This window comes from Dermacentor variabilis, chromosome 4 (genome assembly GCF_050947875.1).
Source record: "Dermacentor variabilis isolate Ectoservices chromosome 4, ASM5094787v1, whole genome shotgun sequence".
NCBI lineage: Eukaryota > Metazoa > Arthropoda > Arachnida > Ixodida > Ixodidae > Dermacentor > Dermacentor variabilis.
The window spans coordinates 160,404,337-160,428,801 of record NC_134571.1 but is presented as its reverse complement, the minus strand read 5'-3'; the positions used below and the strand labels follow the sequence as shown (position 1 = coordinate 160,428,801).

The 24,465-nt window shown below is 46.7% G+C and overlaps 1 pseudogene; it reads left to right on the top strand.

Annotated features, from left to right (window-relative positions):
• Positions 1-19,528: 19,528 nt before the first annotated feature.
• On the top strand, positions 19,529-23,432 carry LOC142578396 (uncharacterized; annotated as a pseudogene).
• Positions 23,433-24,465: the final 1,033 nt, after the last annotated feature.

Below are 24,465 nucleotides of genomic sequence, written 5' to 3'. Positions count from 1 at the left end.
ATGCTCTTAGCAGACTGCCACTACCTAACGACAGCACCGCACTGCCTGCCCCTGCCGAGATTCTCATGTTGGAGGAGGCCTATCCACAACTTCTTTCACCGGCTGTGGTAGCACGAGCCACCAGGAATGATCCACTTCTTCGTCACGTTGTGCATTCTGTATTGAAAGGAGAGAGCTTTCCACCTAGGCCAGAGTGGAACCTTTTAAACATAAGCTCAGGACTCAGTCTCCATGAAGACTGCCTACTATGGGGGTCACGAGTAGTAATTCCCAAATCACTGCAGGCCCAAGTTCTTGGAGTACTTCATGCCAGTCACCCTGGTATTGAGAAAAGCAAAATGATTGCCAGGAGCCATGTCTGGTGGCCAGACATAGACAATGACATTGCCAGCAGTGTGAAAAGCCGCTCCACAAGCCAGGCTCAACAACGGGCTGCACAGCCGGTCCCACAGATGCCATGGCCGTTTCCGCACCGACCCTGGTCATGGCTTCACATTGATTTTGGGTGACCATTTCTAGGACACACGTTCTTAGTCATCGTGGATGCTTTTTCGAAGTGGATAGAAGTTTTCCCTGTGTCATTCACATCTGCAGAAGGTACCATTTCTGCCCTGAGAATTGCATTCGCTCAGCATGGCCTCCCTGACGTAGTAGTTTCTGACAATGGCCCTGCGTTTACCAGTACACAGTACCATAAGTTCTTAACTCGAAACGGAATACGCCGCATGCTTGTACCACCGTATCACCCTCGTCGCCAGTTGATACAATTGAGTATGGCCTGCGAAGCGCAGCCACCGATCAAACAGGCCAGCACGCCAAGTAGTGACGAACTCACATCTTCATTGCCCAGACGCGACTACTGCGGCCCCTTATATATTGCCCGCTAGGCATGGTGCAGCAGCAACACAAAAAGCAGGGCTGCCAGGGGGCGCTGCATTTCAGAAACTTTTAACATTGTGTCACATGCTTCTGTAAGAGGCACGCGAATAAAAATTTTCTAAGTAAACGCTCTTGGAAGGCGTAACTGACGCAGAAAAAGAATATATGTAAAGTCACAGAACAGCTCTTCAAGGCGGGACACAAAGGAGGAACCACACACAAACTGCGCTAACAACTTGAAGCGCTGTTCTTTCTGTGAAAATGAAGCAACTAGCGCGTCAGTCATTACTTGCAAACCTGTAAAGTCAACATGCCCGCGCCTAGCTTTTTGTGATGCGGTCATCAATAGTATGGCCCCCGTGAGCATGTTCTTTGTGGCCGGCCAGTCCGCTTTCGATTTTTATTCACGCTGTTGTTTCGAAGGCAAGCAGTTTAAATTCCTATTGTCAATATAGCAGCGAACGTGTGCCGCCGAAAGCTTGCTTGGTCGCAGAAACGATGCATGACGCAATGACCGTGCAGATATAGCGCGTCGCTGACATCAAGACAATGCACTGTTGCCGAGGAAAGGAAGATAACAAAAGTGAACAGCTTTGTAGCTGCTCGCGGAGCCCTGCCGATGGTGACGGTGCCATCGTGACGAAATCTGTGGCGGCGGTAGTGACGGCTGAGGCATTTAGTTTCTTTATTTCCTTTTTTTATATTTTTTATGTATTTTTATATTTAAGGTAATAATGAAATGAAGCCGTTAAGAGGAAGTTATAACTCGGGCCCAACTCCGAAGCGGCCTATTCAAATAGATGTAAAACGCCGAAACGCTTTTCTCAGATAACCCCTGGACCGATTTTACAGAAAGTTGCTGGATTCTGGAGAAAAAGGAATATTCTAGTGACTTTTGGAGGCAGACTTTCCATTTAAGGCCTGAATGTTGTTACATGAATTTTAGAGATTCGAAAGTGCGAAAAAGATGGAAGCGCGAAGTTTACAAATTATTAGCTCCACATCAAGAATAGATGTCACGGTTCTGTAAACGGCATCCATTAGATCGTACAAAGCGGACAAATTCGATATGTGGATCTATATCTTACGTGAATCCTTTACGTTGTCTACAAGGGTTCTGCAAAAGCTGTATTTCCATATTACTAATTTTCTCTTGAGATTCATGTGTAATATATTTTTCCGCTTCAGATGTGCTGTAAAATGTAATGCACGGAATTATATCATTTTTCATTGCCGAAAGATAGAGTTGTATACTTGATGGTTTTGTTTTCCGAAAATTTGCGATATTTGCCAATTTTCATTAAACAAATGATGACTTTAAAAAAATTCGAAACTAAAAGTCACTAGATTTCACGTTTTTCTTTAAAGTGCCACAAACCTTGCCAAATTTAGTGCACTGGTTGCCGAGAAAAAAGAATTCTCCTTTTACATATATTTATATAAAATCACCCGAGAAAAAGGTTCCTCTTAAGGGCTACTTTCTCCACTATCGTGTCCGCGTGTAGAACAAGATCCCGAAGATAGCACAATACCGGACTGACCCGCGGCGGCGGTGGAGCAGGCGTTAAGCACTGCCCATACATGGGACGATCCCCAAGATACTGCAAAACTGAACCGATATGCGGCGGAGGTGAACCAGGCGTTAAGCGCTCCCCACATGTGGGCCGATCCGGAAGATAGTAAAATACCGACCCGACACGACCCGCGGCGCCAAAGTCACCGCGGGTCGTGTTGTAATTTATGACCAGTGAAGTACTGTGACGTCAAGCTGGAGGTGTCGATGGCTCCATCAAAACTACTCTCCTTGACTATGTGCGGAGGCAGTTTCCACGAGTGAGCAAGAAAGCATGTCGGCGCCCTTTTGTTTGTGACCAGACTTCTACACAACAAAAATGTTCGATGCTATCAACCTCATAAACCATCGAGCGAGCCTACCGAGTAGCCATGTCTCCGAGGTGAGCTCACCAGCATAACAATTTATGTGTAGTCGCCATTTTCAAGGCACTGCCAAGAGGTTGGGTCAAAATTTCGTCATTAGCTGTGAAGATTTCGTCATTATCTGTGAATTTCGTCATTACCTGTAAAAGCGCTGCAGAAATAGTTCCCGGGGGAAGGTGTCATCCGTGACTCTTCTGTTGCCGCTCGTGATTTGTCACATAATGCGAATAAGTAGTCTCAAGCGGCGGTCTTTGAATCGCTTTAAAGAGAGCAACTGCTGGTTGCAAGCTCATTATGACGCTGCTGTGCACTCTAGCACTGCAGCCTATTCAGCAGTTCTTGGGGAAGTCTGTTACAACGTTCCTGCGGAGCGCCCCACCAAGTCACGGTTCGGGTGGGCACAATGGCTGAGGGTGTCCTCGAGCAGGCTTGATAAACTATCACGCCTATTTCCATGCACAATTAACGAAAACTGAGCGCATATCAAGCAGCTGAGGCGCTTGAAGCAAGCATCAAAACGTAGTTTTTGGTGTGCGTGATTGAGAAGCGTATATTACATTATGAGAGGATAAAAGAGAGGATAAAATAATGCAGGCAGTTTCCGGTAGACCTGTGAAGCATTAATGCTGGCTATTAGAAATGAAAAGTGCCTTCTTCCTGTAAAAGCTTAAAATCACAGTCTTTATTTTACATAGGCGTTTCCCTCTTATTTAATGCCTATTCTGACTTCTAAAAGTTTATGGAAACAAGCGACGCTGTCATCGCGGCAATGAGTGCAACGGCGAATCGAAACACATTTTCAACTAAATCAATATTGACTCAATCACTTCATAATAAATTACATTACAGCATATGCTTAAATTTACTAATATTAGCCGGTGAGCTTGCAAGATTCATCTACTGGAAATTATTTTACAAGATGGCACCAGCCGCGAAATATTATATCCCGAAATATGGGACGAAATGCATTGACTTGTAGAAACATTTATATTTAAATGCACAAAATCAAGTTTTGTTAAAAAGCTAGTGGACCAACAGGGTATGTTTAAGGTGACTTTGGTGGCGCATATTTTCAAACTGGTATAATTTTGAAAATTCATTCCAAGAAGATATATGTTAGAATATGGCCGGCTACAATTCGTAAATGCCAATATATGTAGTAAAGTAACTAATCAAGGAATATTTATTACATGTTAATGATTAGTTCCATATGTATTTGTAGTTTTCTTGGAAGTAATGTTGGCCTCACTGAACAATGCAACTCAAGGACAACGGTTATGTTATCTACAACAGGCGATTTTTAAGAAATGTATAAACACTAAAAAGGATCACCCCGTAGATCCAAATCAGTAGTTTTTGCCAGATCCCGTTCACGAGTACGCCAGTTTTAAATAATAAAATGAGAATACTGCATAAGAAATGTTGAATATATCTGTTTCTACTTAAATTTGTGTAGCCGCTGCATTCACAGATTATCAAATTAACTGTTCCCGGGTACTCAAGATTACGAGGACACAGTTTCTTTCGAACATAATCGAAGCTAACATGAAAACCAATATGCATTATAACCAGCACTGCTAGGAGTAAAAGTGATGATCTACTTACATAACAAGCAGAATTTTCTGGGTAAATGTACGTCTCTTGTCCTTTGTTACAGGTGCAGTTATCCCAAGGTATCTGAAATGAATAAAAAAGATTAAATCATTCTAACACCTATGTTTTTTATGTGACTACCACCTAATGGGGGGGAAATTGAATGATTACCTATTTAACAGGAAAACCAAAATACCCGCACAGGCTTAATGTAATTAAAGGTAGTGTGAATGTTACGTTTCATCTAAGCTATGACCTTTAATTATATATACGTCGTTCTTCATCAGTAATTAAATGGGGAGAATAACATTTTATGCGCCTATGCATAATTCTTTCATAATGTAATTCCAAATTCATAATTACAATAAAAGATATCACGTGCAGACTAGGCAATACAACAAAGCTGCAAAATTAAGCGTCGTTGCTTAGTGCCGCGTTTTAAGAGGTAGAAAGTATTGCAAAATTACAAACTGCATGTGATATGCGAGGTATTACACCATCAAGTGCAATGAATATTTATTTAATTACGTGTAGTTGTTGCCTACTTCACTTGCTTCTTGTAGTGATGTGTCGTATTTTTATTATATTGTTACCAATCAGGCGTGTTCATTTACAGATGAAGGCTAGAAAGGCGATAGACTGGGAAGAGTGCCACTGAGAGGCTGTTGTTGTTGACCTCAGTGGTTCTGGCGCATACCTACATTTCTGCCACTTGTCTTAGATACCAACATTGTCTTCTCCTTAAAATCCTATTCTCAGAGCGTCACAATCCTTGGTTCGCCAACTTTGCTGTCTGTGAAAGTCATTGTTCTGAGGCAGGGAAGCAGCGCTTAAGACGCCCAACATGTGCATTCTAGATTTAGCTAGACAACAAACCTGTGGAGAAACGTTGAGCGATCACATTACCCACATAAGTTAGGTCGCTCAAGTTGTGTAACATGGCGAATCGGCCAATATAATACAATATAAGCTTGCTGCGGAATTTGCACCAGGGCTGTGGTGTTCAATGTTGCAATAAATCGCCTTTTGCATAAAAAAAGATTGTTTGTGAGCGTTTTCGTACTGCTCTTTTCAGTAGTCTAGCAATGCTACAGCGTGGAGAGGTGCTATTCGGAAGATGACCTCGGCAAGGCGGAGTATCTAGTTGATTCAATATGCGGTATGTAGAGAAAATGGCAGAATGGTAACAAAGAAGCTCTGGCGCGATCGGACACGAAGAAGGTCGAAACGGCTGTAGTCATTTGTATTATGCATCGTGGTTTCATAAACATAAGTGATTGATCTCAATAGGTCATCTCAGTTCTTGTGGACAGAGGACACGTTCTAGGCTAGCATGTTTCCAGAATTCCGCTTGCCCGTTCCACAAGGCCTTAGGTCCGTGGGCGGCATGGTCCCGATTGTCGGAATTGTGCCTGCATTGGTGGGCCATAGCGTAATAATAATACCTTTATTGCCGATGATCAAATCAGTACATTCATACAGGCCTGCCAAAGCCTTTGAAGGCTTGAGCGGCAGCGCCTGGCAGGCAGCAAAACCATACATGGTACATTGATAGACCACTTATAAGCAGCGAACTCAAGTATAGAACACCAAAAAAGGTTGTTAGAATTTATACAGTGTCTATGAAGAGAAATTTCATTGAGCATAATGGAACACAGAAGTACAGCAATGCGTGTGAACAAAAATTACCATGAGATAAAACACAACCATATACCAGACTAACTGTCGTGGTGCAAAGGAATTGCACAGTCACATGCACGAACACAAGCAATAACGGTAAATAAACGAAACAAGTACGCCTTTACGAATAAATACGCCTTAGCAGTCTCTTTAACTTATATTTCGTTTTTACACAGACGGTGCTGTGCGGTAATTTATTGAAGTAGGTCGGCACATAATGGGCCCGAGCTCTAGTGCCGTAACTTGTGGAACAACGTGGCCTCCAAAAGGGGTCCCTGGGCCTTAAGCATCGGGAAGCTGTGTACGGAACTAGGAATTGACTGGACCAGAAGTGTTTTAAAACAACCGTTTGCATTAAAAGATCGCTGAAATTCGGCATCAAAAGTACTTTGAAACGGTCTGTGTCAGCATTCAGGTTCAGATCATAAGATATGTTTTTTATGAGGGATTGAAGTATCGCATTTATTCTGTTGTGCCAGCGGACAGCACAGTGCCCGTAAATTGTTATTCCGTACCGGAGTAGAATGTAGCCTAAAGCATGTGTTATAGTTTTCCTTACTGATAAGGGCATGTAGTATCTTATATTGTACAGTAGACAGAATACGGCGCGAAGTTTTTCACAAACGTAAGCAAGGTGCCTGTTCCAAGAAAGGTCGCTGTCAAGATATAACCCAATATATTTTACAACAGACGAGTTCTGTAATGGTCTACAAGAACAAGCTGAACAATCTGAAGAATGCAAAACAAGAGGATAGTCAAGGGCTACTTTCCTCAAAGGATTACGGAAGCAGAATAATTGCGTCTTAGATGCATTTATAGTAATTTGGTTGTTTCGAAACCAATCCATAGCTTTTGTGGCAGCAGACTGTAAAGAAGCAATCGCGTCATCGTAGCTGTGGGCAGTAGTTACGATCATCGTATCATCGGCGTATTGATAAAGAGAAACGGGTATCACGCTAGAGAGGTCCATTTACAAAAATATTAAATAATAACGGGCTGAGTATAGATCCCTGCGGAACTCCAGCATTAATATTGGAGAATGCACTATGAAATTGCCCAACTGAGACGATTTGACACCTACCCCGAAGGAAATTTGCTAACAACCACCAGAAAGCACCCCGAAATCCTAACAAGAAAAGCTTATTTAACAGCAGACCATGATGAACACTGTCAAAAGCCTTGCTACAATCAAGAAGGAGCGCACAAGCAACTTTATTATTATCGAAAGCTATATTCAACTAATCGGATAAATCTTCCAGAACTGTTTGAGTGCTTTTGCCGGGTCGGAAACCATACTGACTAGGCGACAAAATGCTGTGGGCGTCCAGAAAACTTGTCATTGTTAACAATAAGTGTTTTTCAAGTATTTGAGTGATAGAAGGCAGAATTGAAAGGGGGCGATAATTTTCAATAATATTACGCGCGCCGCTTTTATAAAGAGGTATAACTTTTGCTGTTTTCAGTTTGACAGGAATTTCACCACTTGAGATTATGCGATTAAGTAGTGCTAGCAAAACTTCTTGGATGTATTCTTATGTTCTGCGCAACTAATTAATGGAAATGCCGTCGATTCCAGGAGATTTATTACATTTTAAGTTAAATATAATCGATCTTAGCTCTTCCTGGGAAATTGAAGGCAGATATGCCGATTCACTAATGCTGTGACGCAAAGTGCACAAATCTACCTGTAAGTTTGTGTTTCTCATTACACGAGAGAAGTGATTATTAAACTCATCAGAAATATTCAGTCTGCCGCTGGATAAACTGGAAGGAAAAGAATTCATTCTATCAGCTCGCGTGTTAGTGCCTCTAAAGCTGTTAATTGACGACCATGTTTTCTTACTACTGTAACTAGCGGCCTTAAATTTGTCTCGAAAATGTATTCGCTTTGCGGAGCGGATCATGGCAGTAACTTTATTTCTGAGCTACTTAAATTGGGCCCGTATGTCGGCATAATTCGGGCACGCTTGCATTGGGCCCACAGTAAGTCTTTTTCTTTTATTGCAGCGAGTATGTCAGACGACATCCACTTGTTATCCACGTTACGTTGTTTGATATGTATTGTTCGGGTAGCACTTTCTTTTAAGTTTTCGACCTCTTCTACGAGGTTATCATATATAGCAACAGGAGACTCTATTGCTAAAAGAGATTTCCAGTCATATTGAGCCACCAGATTATCAAATGTTTTCGGATCAAGCATTGAAATTAGTTTTTTGGAATCTGTGGGTGCTGTCGCAGTATCTGGATTACTCATTGTGGCGCAAACGAAATAATGGTCAGCAAGTTTAATATCTACAATAGCGGATTTTATGGCTAGATTTTGAGCGCGTATGATAACGTGATCAATGCAGGACACAGCGAGCTTACCAGCCAAAAATTCCTCACGAGTCGCTTGATAAATGACGCATTCCGAGCCCCATTTGGAAAGGCTATCGAGGTAATCTGCGACCAAGCCTACAGTAGGACGCAAAAGGTCAATATTCATATCACCTATGATACACACGTGCTCTTCGAGCGATAGGGTTGACAATGTGGAAACGAGTTCGGATAAGAAAAGTCGCGCATTAAAACTAGGAGGTCGGTACACCGATAACAGGATCACCGAAAAAACAGGTGTGCTCAAGCGCGGCGATATCACTTCAGCTTGGGAAAAGGAAAAAGTTAACTGTGAAGCTGACCACCTGTTACTTATAAAAACTGCGATGCCTCCTCCTTTTCTGCTTGGACGCGTGTGCGAGAAGGCTTGGAAACGCGGCAAAGAATACTGTGGAATGCTCTCGGAAGGAATATTAATTTCAGTAAGTACAAAAGCATCGAACGTTAGGCGAGATGATGAAATGATGGCATAAAACTGATTGCAATGTTTCCGAAGGCTGCGAATGTTCACATGCGCAACTTTGAAACTGCTGGTGAAGGCATCAGAAAAAAAAACTATTTACATCCGCAAAGTGAGTGCATTTTATACTCTCTATGCCAGCCATGTCTAGGCAATCCTATCCAAATCCGAGAATTCTTCAACTCGAATGAAAGGTGCTCCCTCAGATTTTCTCGCCACAACCTTGCCGTTTCTCGTCCACATGAACTTATATCCATTTTCCTTTCCTTTGGAGCGGGCCAACCGGTTGACCTCCCGGTTCAACCGCGTCAAGTTTTCGTTGAAGAACAGACGAGGAAACTTGTCCGGCTGAACAAGATCCGAGAGACACTTCCGAGCACGATACCATTTTTCTTTCACTGAAGCGTTCTGTACTTGCGCCAGGACAGGAGGGCTAGAGCTAAATTTGTTCGCGGTCGGCAAACGGTGCATCCTGCAAATTTCATTTTCCTTGAAGTTGCTTAGGCGCAGTTGTCCAGCTAAGTCGCACATGAAGGACTTCAAGTCTTCACCAGGTTTCAAAGGGAGACCATGGATTTCAAAATTGCAACGTCTGCCATATTGATCAAGTTCATTTATTTGCATCGTTGCTTGGTCTAGAATTTCAGCCTGACGGGCGACAGTACCGGAAAGTGACTCCACTTGAGCCCGTAGCTGAGACACTTCGGTTTGATAATTATTCACAGTGGAGAGCATAGAATCATACTTTTCAGAAAGGAAAGCGATAGAGGCTTGAATGCCAGTCACCGCATCAGCCATCTTTTCACAAGTTGCCTTGAAAGAGAGCAGTTCCTGAACCTTTACCATGAGCGTCTGAACAGTGCTGGTTAATTGGTCAAGTTTGGTATTAATGGACGAGAAGTCGGGGCCGAGTGAGCCATCGCTATGACTGGAGCCAGCACCAGAGCTACATGTCTGACACGTCCATGTTTCACGTTTAACAGTGGACATTTTGATGTAAACACTGTCTGTTATCCCGGAACAGTGTTTACCTAAATGGAAACTTGCTTTGCAACCGGAACATACAAGGAACTTGCCCTCTACCGGCTTGTCGCAAACCGAACACACAGAAGACATTACAGTGCAGTGCAGTCTTGCTGCAGAATTTGCACCGGAGCTGTGGTGTTCAAAGTTGCAATAAATCGCCTTTTGCATAAAAAGAGATTCTTTGTGCGTGTTTTCGTACTGCTCTTTTCAGTAGTCTAGCAATGCTACAGCGTGGAGAGGTGCTATTTGGAAGATGACCTCGGCAAGGCGGAGTATCTAGTTGATTCAATATGCGGTATATAGAGAAAATGGCAGAATGGTAACAAAGAAGCTCTGGCGCGATCGGACCCAAAGAAGGTCGAAATGGCTGTAGTCATTTGTATCATGCATCGTGGTTTCATAAACATAAGTGATGAATCGCAATAGGTCATCTCAGTTCTTGTGGACAGAGGACACGTTCTAGGCTAGCATGTTTCCAGAATTCCGCGTGCCCGTTCCACAAGACCGTAGGTCCGTGGACGGCATGGTGCCGATTGTCGGAATTGTGCCTGCATAGGTGGACCATAGCGTAGTATAATTAAACGCGACGAGAAAGCTGCTACGTAAGCAGCGGTGAATGAGGCTGTTACTGCGGTTTATACGCAGCAAGTAAACGATGAAGAAAGACGATGACCCATGAATGCCTTTTCGATGGCCATGGGAAAGAATCAAGGAGGTTGATACAAACTTGTTCAAATGGGGTATGCAGAGGAATCAGCGGATGGGGAAGGCCTGCTGAAGCAGTTGAACGTCGCTTGTGGCGTTGGCATTGATCGTAATAGCCTACATGTTGCTTGGTTCTTTGTCGCATGCGTGGCCAGCAAAAAGCGCTACTCGACACGCCGAAGCGTGCGGGTGAATCCCAGGTTACCTGATGTCGTGACATCAGGAGTGGCAAGTAGCACGTCACTACGAATACTTCCTTGAACCAGAAGAACAAAGCCCGCTCCGCAGCTGGGTAGATGGTTTTATTCATCAGGTCGTCACGAATACGAAAATGACCACTCGCTTTGCGATGGCGTACAGCGACAAAAACAGGGGCCCTATAAAGTAAAACTATTCCAATATGTTTCTATTCCAATCTCCTGACGTCAAATTTGCGTAACCACCGACGCAAGCACCGGGCGGTCACCCGCAGAGTTGTCTGAACAGACCAATCAATCGCTCTCTTCGTTCATAGGAGGTCACTTTTGTTTGCTTGAAAAACGAATAACATTGCCTACACTGAGCGGCTTGTCGTATCTAATTGGCTGACAAGAGGCGAAGAGAACGCCCAAGTGGAGAGGGATTTACCGGGGCAGAGCCAGTGCACTGAAAATCGATAACCGGGTGTAGAGGGTAGTGCCGGCGTCTGCGATTGGTCGGCTTACCCTTACTTAGCTTGTGGTGGCTGGTCGAAAATCACGGCGGCATGCAACGGAAGCTTAAGAATGACGCTAAAACTGACCCTCAGCAAAGAAGAGTTGGCAGAATGTGGTGGTAAACGTGATGAAAGGGCTCGAAAACGTTACACGGCCACGCAAGAAGTTTTATTATACGCAAACACACCCATGCTATCCAGCAGGTGAGAGTAGCCAGCGTCTTAGCGATCAGTGGCAGCGATCTTTTATTCCTTTCGGAACGGGGCAGCCTGCGGCTATTCCGAAGAAAATTCAGTTTTGTTCGGCATATTATTGCATCTTTATCGCGTACACGTCACTTTGACGCGGTGAGTTTGTGCGGTTTTGTGACGTCGCGTTGCAGGCAGGTGAAGTGGGTGCAGCCCAAAAACGTTTACCTAAACCGAGGGCTAATGGCGAAAAGGGGTCGAATCAGAAATAACTGTTTTTATTTTTTCTGTCAAATCATGCATAATCAGTGTGTACGCATCACATCAGATGGGGATTTATCGCGGTTTCCGTGACGTCGCGTGACAGACAGGTGAAGTGGGCGTGGTCGAAAAAAGTTTTTGACCAATCGTGGAGGGCTGATAGCAGAATTGGAATAGAAAAGTTTGGAATAGTTTTACGTTATAGTGCCCCACTTCTCTAACAAATGCCATTGCGCTATTCCTGTTGGAAAGTGGCAACATCAGGAAATTGTGAAACAATAGTGGCCAGACGTTCGTTTTCAGCTTGCAAAAATTCCGTTTGCACAAATTTTATCTCCTAGGAAAGGTAGTTCGGGACACTGAATACGCACTTATTGTTTGACTGCATGCCAGCCTGACTTTTCGTACAAAGGACAGTTTGCAAGTTTCTATTGTTTTCCCAATGAGCGTGACCCCAAACAAAAGCACCAAGGCGGTGTAATCCAGCAGGACACTCTCGAGACATATGGCATAATTTGCTGAAGAGCTGATTGTGCAGATGCCAACCCGAAACACACTCGCTTAAAGCAGAAGAGACCATCACGAGTAATAAAAGTGGTGAGGTTACAGCTTTTCTCGGATGATAGAACCTGGTGATATGCGGATTGTAAGTCCCACTTGCTGGAGTAAGTGGCATAAGCAAGTCGATGCAACATTTCCTTAGCTCGCGGTAGCGGAAAATGGTTGCCCACGATGGCCTTGTTGGGCTCCCGGAGATCGGCGCAAGTTCGAAAGGAATTGTCATCTTTTCAGAACCACAACGAATGGAGAAATTCACTCGGACGCCTAGACACATTCGATGATTTCAGCTGATTCCAGTCAATGCATTTCATCAACCTTGCTCGCAGAGCGCCAGGCGCTGAGCGCGTAGTTTCTCAGAAACTGGTTGCACAGAAACTCGTAGATGAACTTCATGGTTGAAGCGCTTTACACGTTCCAGTTGTCCTGATAACATTTGCGACAATTCCACAGGAGCGTTGTGCGGTACATACGAGGATTTTACAGCCGGATCAGCCTGAATTCCTGGCATTCGGTGACAAATGAAGATTCTTGAATAATAATGCTTAGGTCTTGAATGGCGTCTAGGCGCAGGATAGAAGTGCCCTGGTCCGGGATGTGGAATGTTACTGCAGACATATCGCGGTATTTCACTACGATGGAGAAATGTCGTAAATGCATTTATGTTTTTAGTGAAAGCAGTCACAGACTCTATGCGTACAATAGAAAAACCTTTAAATGCTATTCTTATGTGGTGTTGCTCATACTAGAGGGCGTAGATCCCGTATCAACAAGCAACTTGAGCGAAGTATTTGCAATGAGGACTTCGGCGTAAATTATGGCCGGACGGGGATTCGCTGCTTGTATTGTTAGAACGGAAGAGACTGTACTTGCTCGTTCTCTTTCAGCAGAAGAGGAAACTAGCTGAGCTCGTGCAGGAAACGCTCGATGCGTTCAATTCCATGGGCGGCAAACAGTAGCATTTTGTCCCACTTTCTTCTAAGCGCCACAGGTGACGTGCTTGGCTGTACAGCCTGGATCTTATGCTATGTGCTGAGTTGATCACACGGGCAGCAATACACTGTTGCGTCTTGACTGGCTTTGGGAAATTCTTGCCAGGCGCCATATTGGCCGGGTTCCAAACATCGTTCTTCTCGCCATGTTGTCGGGCGCCATCTTGAGCTCGTCGGGTGCACGAAGAAGGTTACTGAGGACCGCCAGTTTAACCACCCGGACGAGGAAGGCGATTGTTAACGACGCCATCTTGCCGCTGTGTAGAGACGCGATGCACGGGCGAACCGTTGAAAACCCTTGGTTCTTTGGAAACTTGCTCGACGCTCCTTCCAATTTCTTCAGCCTTCTGTAGCATCAATGCATCAATGAATCTCCTTAGTACAGCAGCATCTCACAAATTGTTGCAAACGCGATGCTTTGCAAATATCTGATCTTGGAGGAACTCGTCATGCTCAAAACCGAACGCGCTAGCAGGTGCCCTCCTATCAGCCGGCGACAACATCTTCGAAAATCTCTCCAGGTTGCTATTTATGAACCCGGAAGAGGATGCGGTGTACAAGGCAGTTGGTACCCTCTTCATTATGCTTGTCAAAGATGCGCAAAACGTCTGGAAATGTTGTAGTTGCCAGGTCCACTTGCAACGCGAGGTCGTAATACAAACGCTGCCCGTAGAAGCCTAAGTAAGCTAGTAGTACGGCCTTCCTTCTCTCGTCAGCTATCGCCTCGCTTCCGGTAGCCTGAAGAAACGTTTGAAAAGATCATTTCCACGTTAGTCAAGGTGCAGTAGCAGTATCGAACGTAGCAAGGAATGGCGGCGGAGGAGGAGCGAACGCCATGCTGGGAACAATGAACAAAGCAGGCGAACAAATTGCCGTCGCCGAAGGAGAAATAATAACAGAAGGCAAAGCGTTTTCTATGCAGGAAGCCGAGTAGAAGTAGCAGCATAAGCGAGCAGTACCAGAATATTTCTTTAATTTGTGGCCAGTACGCTGCAGTGCCTCGACGGGACGGCCGGAAGCGGGATCTACGTCAGGAAGCCTAATGGCCGGGGTGGAAAGCACCACAGAAAAGTGCGACTTTATCACAAGGCAACCTGACAAAAACTGCGTTGATTTCAACAGGAGAAAAGGAACATGGCGGGGAACACTTACAACGTTTTACAAGGCCTGGCGCTAGTGATCAGAACACTGCAAAACCGCAATTGAGGATAGAACAGAAAACTCAACTGTCCTCATGATTGTCTTGGGCGGGGTTACGGGACTGTTTTGACGTCCAGCAGAGTAGAAGCTTGCAGCTAAATGCGTCTCGCCTCGGGCTTGCAGGCAACCTACGATCAAGTTGGCGTATTTTGCTGTCGATTATGCGCCATGCATTGCCGCCGCCACCCTCGAAAGCAGGCCGAAATGCCCCGACACGATTTCTGTGCTGTTATTCTACAAAGATACGTGCGCCAAGCGTGTCATCATGGCGAGGGCAGCCCGTACAGCAAGTAAGCAAAGCAGATTGATGGTTCATGAGGACACTGACTCATCCCAGCCTGGAAATTCGAGGAAAATAAATGTCGTCATTCCGGGCGTCACGAAAAGGCATGCCATTTGCACTCTTCTGCATTTCAGTTTCGGTTTGGCCGCTCAAATTGGGCGGATTTCATAGCTTCTCAAAATTACCAGCGGCGGCTTCCTGAAAGAGAGAGAAAAGCGAAGGACAGACAGGGAGGTTGACCAGAGATTGTCTCTGGTTGACTACCCTGTACTGGGAGAGGGGCAAGGGGATGCGATAGGAGCGAGAGAGAAGGATTAAAAAAAGAAATAGTAAAACTACACACACAAGCACGTATAAAAAAACTGTTTCTGTGGGCACTGTCACGCAGCCCGCAAAGGCGTTCTAGTGTTATGCAGTGTCACCGTGCAATCCGGCGTCACACAGTGAAGTCACAATCTGTCAGAAAGTCCAGTGTCTTTTCAATACCGCAGCAGCGCCTTCATAGCCGATCGCGCTGACGCTCGCGTAGGCCAATTCCCAAATATCTTGTTCTCTGTCATTGGGCGCTTGTCCAGTTTGTCTAGGGTGGCTGAGAGGACTGCTTTTTCTGGTTGAAACGAGAGCACTGACAAAGAAGGTGCGCGATTGTTTCATTGCAACCGCAGAAGACACAAAGCAGGCTGTTGGACATTCCGATAAGAAAGGAGTACGCATTTGAATATGCTGCTCCAAGCCATAGATGAACTAGAAGGGTGCAGTCACGTCATGGGAGCTCGGGTGGAATACGTAGTTGTAAATTAGGGTCCAGGGTGTGAAGGTGTGTACTTCGGACATCGGATGAATTCCACTGAGCTAATGTCAGGTCATGTGCAAGTACGGCAAGTTTTTTCGTTGCGTCAGCTCTCGAAAGAGCAATGGCAACGCAGTTGACGCCGTCATGGGCAGATCGGGCAGCTGCGTCTGCTCGATCATTGCCATGTATGCCATAGTGACTAGGCAACCACCGATATATGATATCGTGTCCTTCGTCAACTATGCGATGGTGTACTTTTCTGATCTCTGCGATGAGCTGTTCATGTGATCCATGGCGCAGTGCTGAGAGTACACTCGGTAGGGCTGCCTGGAATCACAGAAGACTGACCATACATGGGGTGGTTCGTCCTGAATGAAATGAAGAGCCGCACGCAAGGCTACCAGTTCAGCAGCTGCCGTTGATGATACATGTGACGTTTTTAGCTGCATTTTGACGGATCTGGTTGGTATCACAACAGTATCAGCTGAACTTGCAGATGTGACTGAGCCATCGATGTAAACGTGTGCACGGACACTGTGGACCTCATGTAAAAGTGCTAATGTGGTCGGCTTCACGGCGAACGACGGCATGTTAGCCTTCTTCGTGATTCCTGAGATGGTGAGGCGTATTTCAGGTTTGTGCAGGCACCATAGAGGTGAGGATGGTCTTGCTGTATGCATGTAGTTCGATGGTAATGAGGTACGATTGGCAACAATTATACGATTGATAGTTGCGTGTGGTGTTTCTGTGGGTAGAGCGGCAAGATGGTGAGAATGTAGTCGGGCAACTTGGCGAATATGCGCTGTGAGAGCGTCGGTTACCAAGTACGTTAATATTGGGTGATCTCGAGCTATGACAATCGTTGCCGCTGTAGACGCATACCTCGCAAGACCGAGATACGTCCTTAGGGCTTTAGCTTGTAGTCCCTGGAGTGCATGCAGGTTTCTTTTGCATGTGTTACCAAGCACACGGAGGTGGTATCTTGGGAAACCGTGGAACAAGGCGTTATAAAGCTGCAGCATTGACCGCACCGATGTGCCCCATGACTTTCCGCCGAGAAATTTGAGATGTATTATGTGTTACCAAGCACACGGAGGTGGTACCTTGGGAAACCGTGGAACAAGGCGTTATAAAGCTGCAGCATTGACCGCACCGATGTGCCCCATGACTTTCCGCCAAGAAATTTCAGATGTATTATGTGTTACCAAGCACACGGAGGTGGTATCTTCGGAAACCGTGGAACAAGGCGTTATAAAGCTGCAGCATTGACCGCACCGATGTGCCCCATGACTTTCCGCCGAGAAATTTGAGATGTATTATTGTCATCAACCTCTTCTTTAGGTAGGAAACGTGCAGGCTCCATGATAGGTCGCGGTCGATAATTACCCCTAAAAAGCGGTGTTTCCGTGCTTTGCAACTGCTTGTCCGTTGACACTTACAATGTAACGCTTCGTTGCCTTCCGAGTGAATGTAACAAGGCAGCATTTCTCTGAAGACAGCTCTAAGTTCTGTTTTCGCAATTACAGTGATGTTAAGGTAGCTGCCTTTTGTAGCCGTGCTTTTACCTGCCGTGGTGTTACAGCAGACGCCAAAATGCAGATGTCGCCGGCATAGATTGATACTTGAACTGTGCTGGGCAAGCATCTGACTAGGACAACAAGCACTAGGTTGAATAGCATCGGGCTCGACACTCCACCTCGTGGTACTCCGCGGAACGTTTGGTGTGGAGTCGTGGCGACACCGTCGGTCATCACGAAGAAATGCCTGTTGGTCAAATAACTGCACAACAACTGAAAAGTGCGGCCACCGATTCCAGCTTTAATTAGAGCCTCTATAATGGCATAATGTGCTATATTATCATAGGCGCCTTTTATGTCAAGGAATAATGCCGCAGTGAGCCGTTTCAGACGTTTTTGATGTTGAACAAACGTGACCAAGTCGATGAAATTATGGATGAGCGCCCAAGACGGAACCCAGCAATAGCATCTGGGCACACGTTGTAACTTTCCAGGTACCATTCAAGGCGATTCAAAATCATTCTTTCCATTATTTTCCCTATGAAACTGGCCAGAGCGATGGGGCGGTACGATGACAAATCTAAGGGTGATTTACCAAGTTTGAGAAGTGGAACCAAGCGGCTGCATTTCCATTCACGTGGAACCAAACCGTTACGCCAAGACTTGTTGTAATGGTTTAGCAGCGTGAGTCGTGCTTTCTGCCCAAGGTTGGCGAGCGCCGCATAGGTAACGCCGTTCGGCCCAGGTGACAAAGAGCGCCTGCAAGTCGCCAGTGCCGCTTCAAGCTCCTCCACCGAAAACATTACATCCATGCGGGAATCCCGTGGCACAGGAGTGGCACATGGTGTAAGTGCGCGTTGGAGATGCGAGCTGGCAAGTCTTTAGCAAAATCCTTAAGGAATGTTTATTCCACTGCGACCTTCGTGCAAAGCGAGCGATTTGAAGGGAACACGCTGTTGCGGTGATACGCGAAGTCCACGCACACTTTTGCATACTTGAGATAATCGCTGCCGTGGATCGAACGACTCCCAGAAACGTTTCTATGTTTGAGATTGTAGTGCATCAATGCTGCGTTGAATCTTCTTTTGCATCCGCCTTGCCTCTCTGAGATCATCAATGGATTTGGTTCTCCTGTATCTTCTTTCAGCCAGCCGGCGAATTGCTCGTAGTCGCTGCAGTTCGGCTTCAAATTCTTCGTATTTCGGGAAAGGCTGAACAGCACTCGTAGCAGCTTGCATGGCGTTTTGAATTTCTGTTCCAGACTCGAATGGTCCCCTGCTGACGTACTTCCTCCATATGCGACCGAAACGCCGACCAGTCAATTCTCCGGAGGGCCATGGAGGCGCATTTAGATAGTTCTTTGATATTCAGGTACGTCGGAATGTGGTCACTTCCATGTGATTCAATGTCTGGAAATCATTGCAAGTTTCTTTCAAGATTCCGAGAAACCAGGGTCAAGTCTAGGCAGCTGCTGTATGTAAGCCCGCGTAGATGTGTTGGACTACCATCGCTGAGGCAATAAAGGTTGTGCTGTGTGGCAAAGGATGCCAGTATCCTTCTCCTGGAGTCCATCTTCAAGCTCCCCCAAAACGGATGGCGAGCAATAAAATCTCCGGTGAGAATCTTAGGGCCGGGTGTCGCTGATAGCACGTCGTGCAGTCGTTTAGAGTCGAAGCCACATGAAGGAGCAATGCAAACTGCGACGAGTATTAACGCAAGCTTATTCGTTTTCACAATTAAACAAACCTACTTGTCGTGAGGCGAGACTGGGTGGAACACGTATCTGAAAACTTCAAAACGGCTATGGGCTATTCACAGGAAGAACTTCAACTCTCCAATTTCTCCCAGCTGTCGGCCTCCTCTGGTTAAAAAGGTAATAATTTAATTTCTATAATTGCTGCCTTAATTACTGCTTCTACTTATTTCAAGATGTCTTCCTCCGGAGAAAAGGTAATGCCAAAGACAATGAATAAATAACGTATTTCCCTAATTTTTTAGGATTTTCCAGACGCATTTATTGAAACGCCCGGTATGTTTTTGCAAACAAAATACTAACCCGAAAACATTATAACATATTCTCGTGGTGCACCGTTTTGCATTTAGGATATTGTAAAAGCCTTCTATGCCATATCGGGAGCCCCGTATCAAAGGGTAATACTGCATCGGAATGACGTCACGCCAGCTTACGGCAACAGTTATCGCCGCTGTTCCTCCTCCTCACACTCCTTCCCTAACCGTCCCGCACAACGCCTATATTAACACGCATCAAAGCAATAAACGTTGTCTTGGCCCAGGCACCGCTGTGTCTGGTCCGACTTTATCAGTGGTGACGAGAATGGGATGACAACGGGCCGCCGTCTTAGTACGCCGCAGCCTTCGCCACCATGGGAGGATATCACAGTCCGCCGCAGTTTGAGGAGACGAGCGACTAGTGGCCAGCTTACCAAGTTCGACTGGAGACCTTCTTCGAAGGCAATGGCATCACGGAAGACAAGAAGAAGCCGGCCCTATTGGTTGCAGCACAGACTGCGCACACCGTGGATTTACTTAGTGGTCGATGCGCGCCAGACAAGGTGAACGAACTTTGTTACGCCCAAGTGGTAGCTTTGTTTCAGCAGCACTTTTCGCCGCAAATAAACGAAATAGCATAGTCTTACAAGTTCTTTACACTCGATCAGCTGCCAGGCGAACCGGTCGAAGATTTCATAGTTGCCATCCGTCAAATAGCGAACATATGCAGTTTTAGTGCAACGCTGGATCGAATTCTGCGAGATTGCATCGTTTGTGGGCTGCAAAGTGCAGGAGTGCGTTGACAGTTGCTTGCGAAGCCACAGCAGACGAGAAGTGAAGCAGAAGACATTGTTCTATCAGCCGAAATGGCTGAAGCGAGCGCGCAGCAGATAAGAAGCTGAAGGAAGCGTGCATGCGATGGGAGGAGTATTTATCTCTCAAGAAACTGGCCACGGATTATTTCATGGAACCACTGCGGAGCGAAAGGGCCCGAACCAGAGGATTGCCGGTTCCGTTCGGCAACATGCTTCAAGTGCCAACAGCGGGGTCATATCGCCGGAGCCTGTTTCCGTCGAGAGAGAGAGTTCGTTGCAGGGCCAAAAGGCCTGTCGCGTCAGGTATCCTATCGTCTCGGCAGGAGAGCACATCTGTGGGCACGGACGGTATATTTGCATTGCAAGCAGCGGACAGTAATGTCAGCCACGTCGGCATCACGCAACTCATTGTCATGTTACGCACATTGAATTGTGGGGGCGTTCTAGTGGACATGCAGGCCGATACAGGGTCACCAGTGTCGGTCATCACATGGCCCAACTATGAGCAAAACAAATCAGTGTGGCCCAAGCTGCGTGATTCGCCATTGAAACTGACTTGCTTCTAGGGAAGGCTTCCCCTTCGCCGTCAACTCAAACTCGAGGTTTCGTGCGGAAACCGGTCGGCGGAGGGTTCCCTCACAGTCCTCGGTTGCTCCGGCCTCAACCTATGCGGAGGCGACCTGATCCAGGCATTCAGCATGCTGGAGGCGCCAGTAATGAACGTGAATACGACAGGTGAGCGCGCGCCTTTCGTCGGGATGGATGATTTTAACGTGCACCGTTTTGTACCAGAATTCGCTTTACGAGGTCGCGCCAGGCTTAGGTCTCATCAGGGGTGCACCGGTGCACTTTAGATGCGGGATAACGTGGCACCGAAATTCACGGGAAAGTTCCGTACGCCTTTCGTCCAAGGGTAGACGCTGAACTTGAGCGCCTTTTGACCACGGGCGTTATTGTCCCTGTGCCTCATTCTAAGTGGGCCGCACCGGTGGTGCCCGTAGTAAGGCGTAACGGCCACATTCGCCTCTGCGGTGATTTCAAACTCACGGTAAACAAAGCTTGTCACACTGAGCAATATAGGTTGCGCCGGGTAGAAGATATCCTGGCAATGTTGAACGGTGGTCAGGTTACCACCACGATAGATTAGAGGGAAGCTTACACACAGCTACCGTTCGACGAGGAAGCCATGCTACTCACACGCATAAGGGACTCTTCAGCTTCACTCGCCTGCCATTTTGAGTCGCTTCCGCGCCGGCAGTGTTCCAACGTCGCATGGAGACCATTTTGCAACGATTTCCTGGGGTCCAGGTCTACTTAAACGACGTCATCATCGCAGAGAAATACAATGACTGCAGCACACTGCATGAAGTATTGCAGCGGTTTCGGGAAAATTGCGTGCAACTAAATGCGGACAAGTGCAAGTTCAGTCGAGCACAGGTGGATTTCCTGGGACATGGAATTAGTGCTCAGGGACGGCAACCAAAGTCGAAAAGCGTGGAGGCCATTCTTCAGATGTAGGTGCCGCGGAACCTCGAAGAACTAAGGTCGTATCTGGGCATGGTAACATACTACAACTAGTTTCTTCCCAATGCATCTACGGCCATGGCGCCACTGTATCAGCTGATCCGCAAGGAAGCTAAGTGGGTGTGGGGTCCTCGTCAATAACGGGCGTTCAGAAAGGTAAAGAATTTCCTCAAATCCGCTGATTTGCTGACGCATTCTGACCCACGCAAGCCTCTTGTCGTGGAATGTGATGTCTCCCCGGATTAGATATGTGCACTGCTTTCTCACGATGACGGGGACGGGGGGCATCGGCCCATAAGCTTTCGTTCTCTGGTACTGACTGAAGCCAAGCGAAATTATTCACAGCTGGAGAGCGAACTCTGGCTCTAGTTTTTGCAGCCTCGAAATTCCAACAGTACCTACTCGGTAAACCATCCACACTGTTCAATGACCATAAGCCGCTTGTGGGACTTTTTCATCCAGATCGAGTTGTACCAGTGACGGCCGCCGCCCCAATCCAGCGATCGGCCCTGCTGCTCAGTGCATACGACTGGGTCATCAAACACCAGCCGGAAAAGGACAACGTTCCAGCAAATGCCCTCAGCCGAATCCCCACGTCCGCAACGTCTCAGCCAGAGACCTTGGAGAAAACTGGAGATGGCGAGTATGTGTTCTCACGGAAAACATCAATGAGGGTGTGACGTCCGCGAAACAACTGGCTGCTCTCCCCTGGCACGATGACGACTTGGCAATGGAGCAAAACTGGGTGCAGGAAGGATGGTCAAGAAACTTGGGGCCGAATGACCAGCATTGGCGACTATACTTCAACCTGATGGCTGAGATAACCTGGAGTCATGGGCTTCTATACTGGGGCCATGACGTAATCGATGCCTAACAGCGCAAGAGCGGGAATGTTACGCCTGCTGCGCGATACCCATCGAGGTATTTGCTCAATGAAGCAGCTAGGCCGCTCCCTGCTTTGGTATCCCGGGATGGATAACGAGATTGAGAACATGGTTAAGTCGTGTCCCAGTTGCGTACAAGCAGCACCTATGCACCCCAAGAAACCCCCGGTCACATGGCGAGAAACGGGCGATCCTTGGTCCAGACTGCATATTGACTTTGCTCGGCCGATCGATGGACACATGCTACTGGTTGTTGTGGATTCACATAGTAAATGGATCGAAGCAGTACCCCTGAAAACCACCACAGCCCACGCCACCATAGAAGCCCTGCGCACCTTGTTCGGCACGTTCGGATTGCCCCGGACGCTGTTTTCTGATAATGGCCCGCAATTTACAAGTGCTCAATTTCCGGAGTTTATGAAGCTGAATAACATCCCACATCTCCGGACAGCAGCGTATCATCCGCAGTTCAACGCGCTCGCGGAACGCGCCGTGCGAACTGTTAAAGAGTTTTTGAAAAAGAATGTCCATAGGTCTTTGAAAACACGCTTGGCAAGGATTCTGCACAGGTACCGAAAGACGCTGTCTGCCGAAGCCAGTACCCCAGTGAAACTGCTTATGGGCTACGCGCTCCGTTCCAGACTGGACAACGCCGTGGCACGACCTGGGTCTCCCGCCCGCAGTCTCCACTTGACTGCCACGTTCCTGGTGTGTTGCAGTCGGGGGAACCTGTCTGGGTAAAGAACTTCGGGCGAGGCGAGCCATGGACCCCAGCCCGAATCATGTCATCCGACGGCACTCGCATGGGGAACGCCGATGGTCCAGAGGGGCAAAACATTCGTCGACACAGCAACTAGATCAAGCCACGAGTGGGAGAGCTTGACCTGGACGATGGAGCTTGTGACCCTGAGCGCCAAGAACAAACCGCCAGTCTCCAAGTAGTTGGGAAACGAGGACAGGGGCCAGGAATGCGCGAGGCTGCCCGGAACACCCCGACGCCAGCGCTGCGCCTGTCGGGCCGGACACCAAAACCCCCAGACTGCTTTGTACAGTAGGGTGAACGAGATGCTAAATCAGAATGACGTCACGCCAGCTTACGGCAACAGTTATCAACACTGTTTCTTCTCCTCACACTCCTTCTCTAACCTGCTTGCACAAAGCCTATATTAACACGCATCAAAGCAAGAAACATTGTCTTGACCCAGCGACCGTTATATCTGGTGCGGATTTATCAGGTAAATTCACCATTATACGACAGCCGCTGGGGAATCAAATGAGAATCCAACGAAAAGCCAAGACACTGTAAACAAAGGCATGCGTTTTGATTACAGCAAAACAGAAAGCTTTTCTAACTAACTAAATAATTAGGTCCAAATAATGCCAGTTGTATACGGGAGCTTGACGCTGTAGCTATTGAGCTATCGGCAAGATTTTCGTAAACATAATACCTTTCTAGGCTTATAACCCTCCACTTTTCCGTATCGAGTATGTCTGTTTGTATCCTCCAACGCGAGCCGGCCCGGAAGGCAGTGCAGTCAAAAGATGTTGTCCTGGGCATCTGCCATCTACATGTGCAGTTTTAAAGAATTCTAGCAGAACCCATCTCACCACGTATTCGACGTGAATGCGATTAGCACAAAGAAATGTAGTGGCGCACCGCACTTACGCCGTAGAGAGTTATTATTGAGCAGCTAAATCGGAACATATATTACGGCGAAAGCCTCAGATTGCTGATGGGTCGAAACATCTGATGTCCGCCGTTCTGGCAAAAAAATTCAAAATATCGAAATTCATACGGAATCGAACCCTGGACCTCTGGCGGACGTTGAATCCGTGACCTGTGGTGTTAATTATGGCGAACCTAATTAAAATTCACGATCTTTGGGGCTAGTCAAACCTACGACCTTTGGCGATAATTAGGGCGGATTACGCTATCAATTTATAAAGCATAAAGCCGAAGCGAAGAAGCGTCAGCCCGGCCTGTGCTGGTAATTAAGGCAAACTTAATTAAGACACATGTAATTATGGTACACTTAATTAGGGCACTCGAATCTACGACCTTCGGCGGGAGTCGAACCCACAACGAGA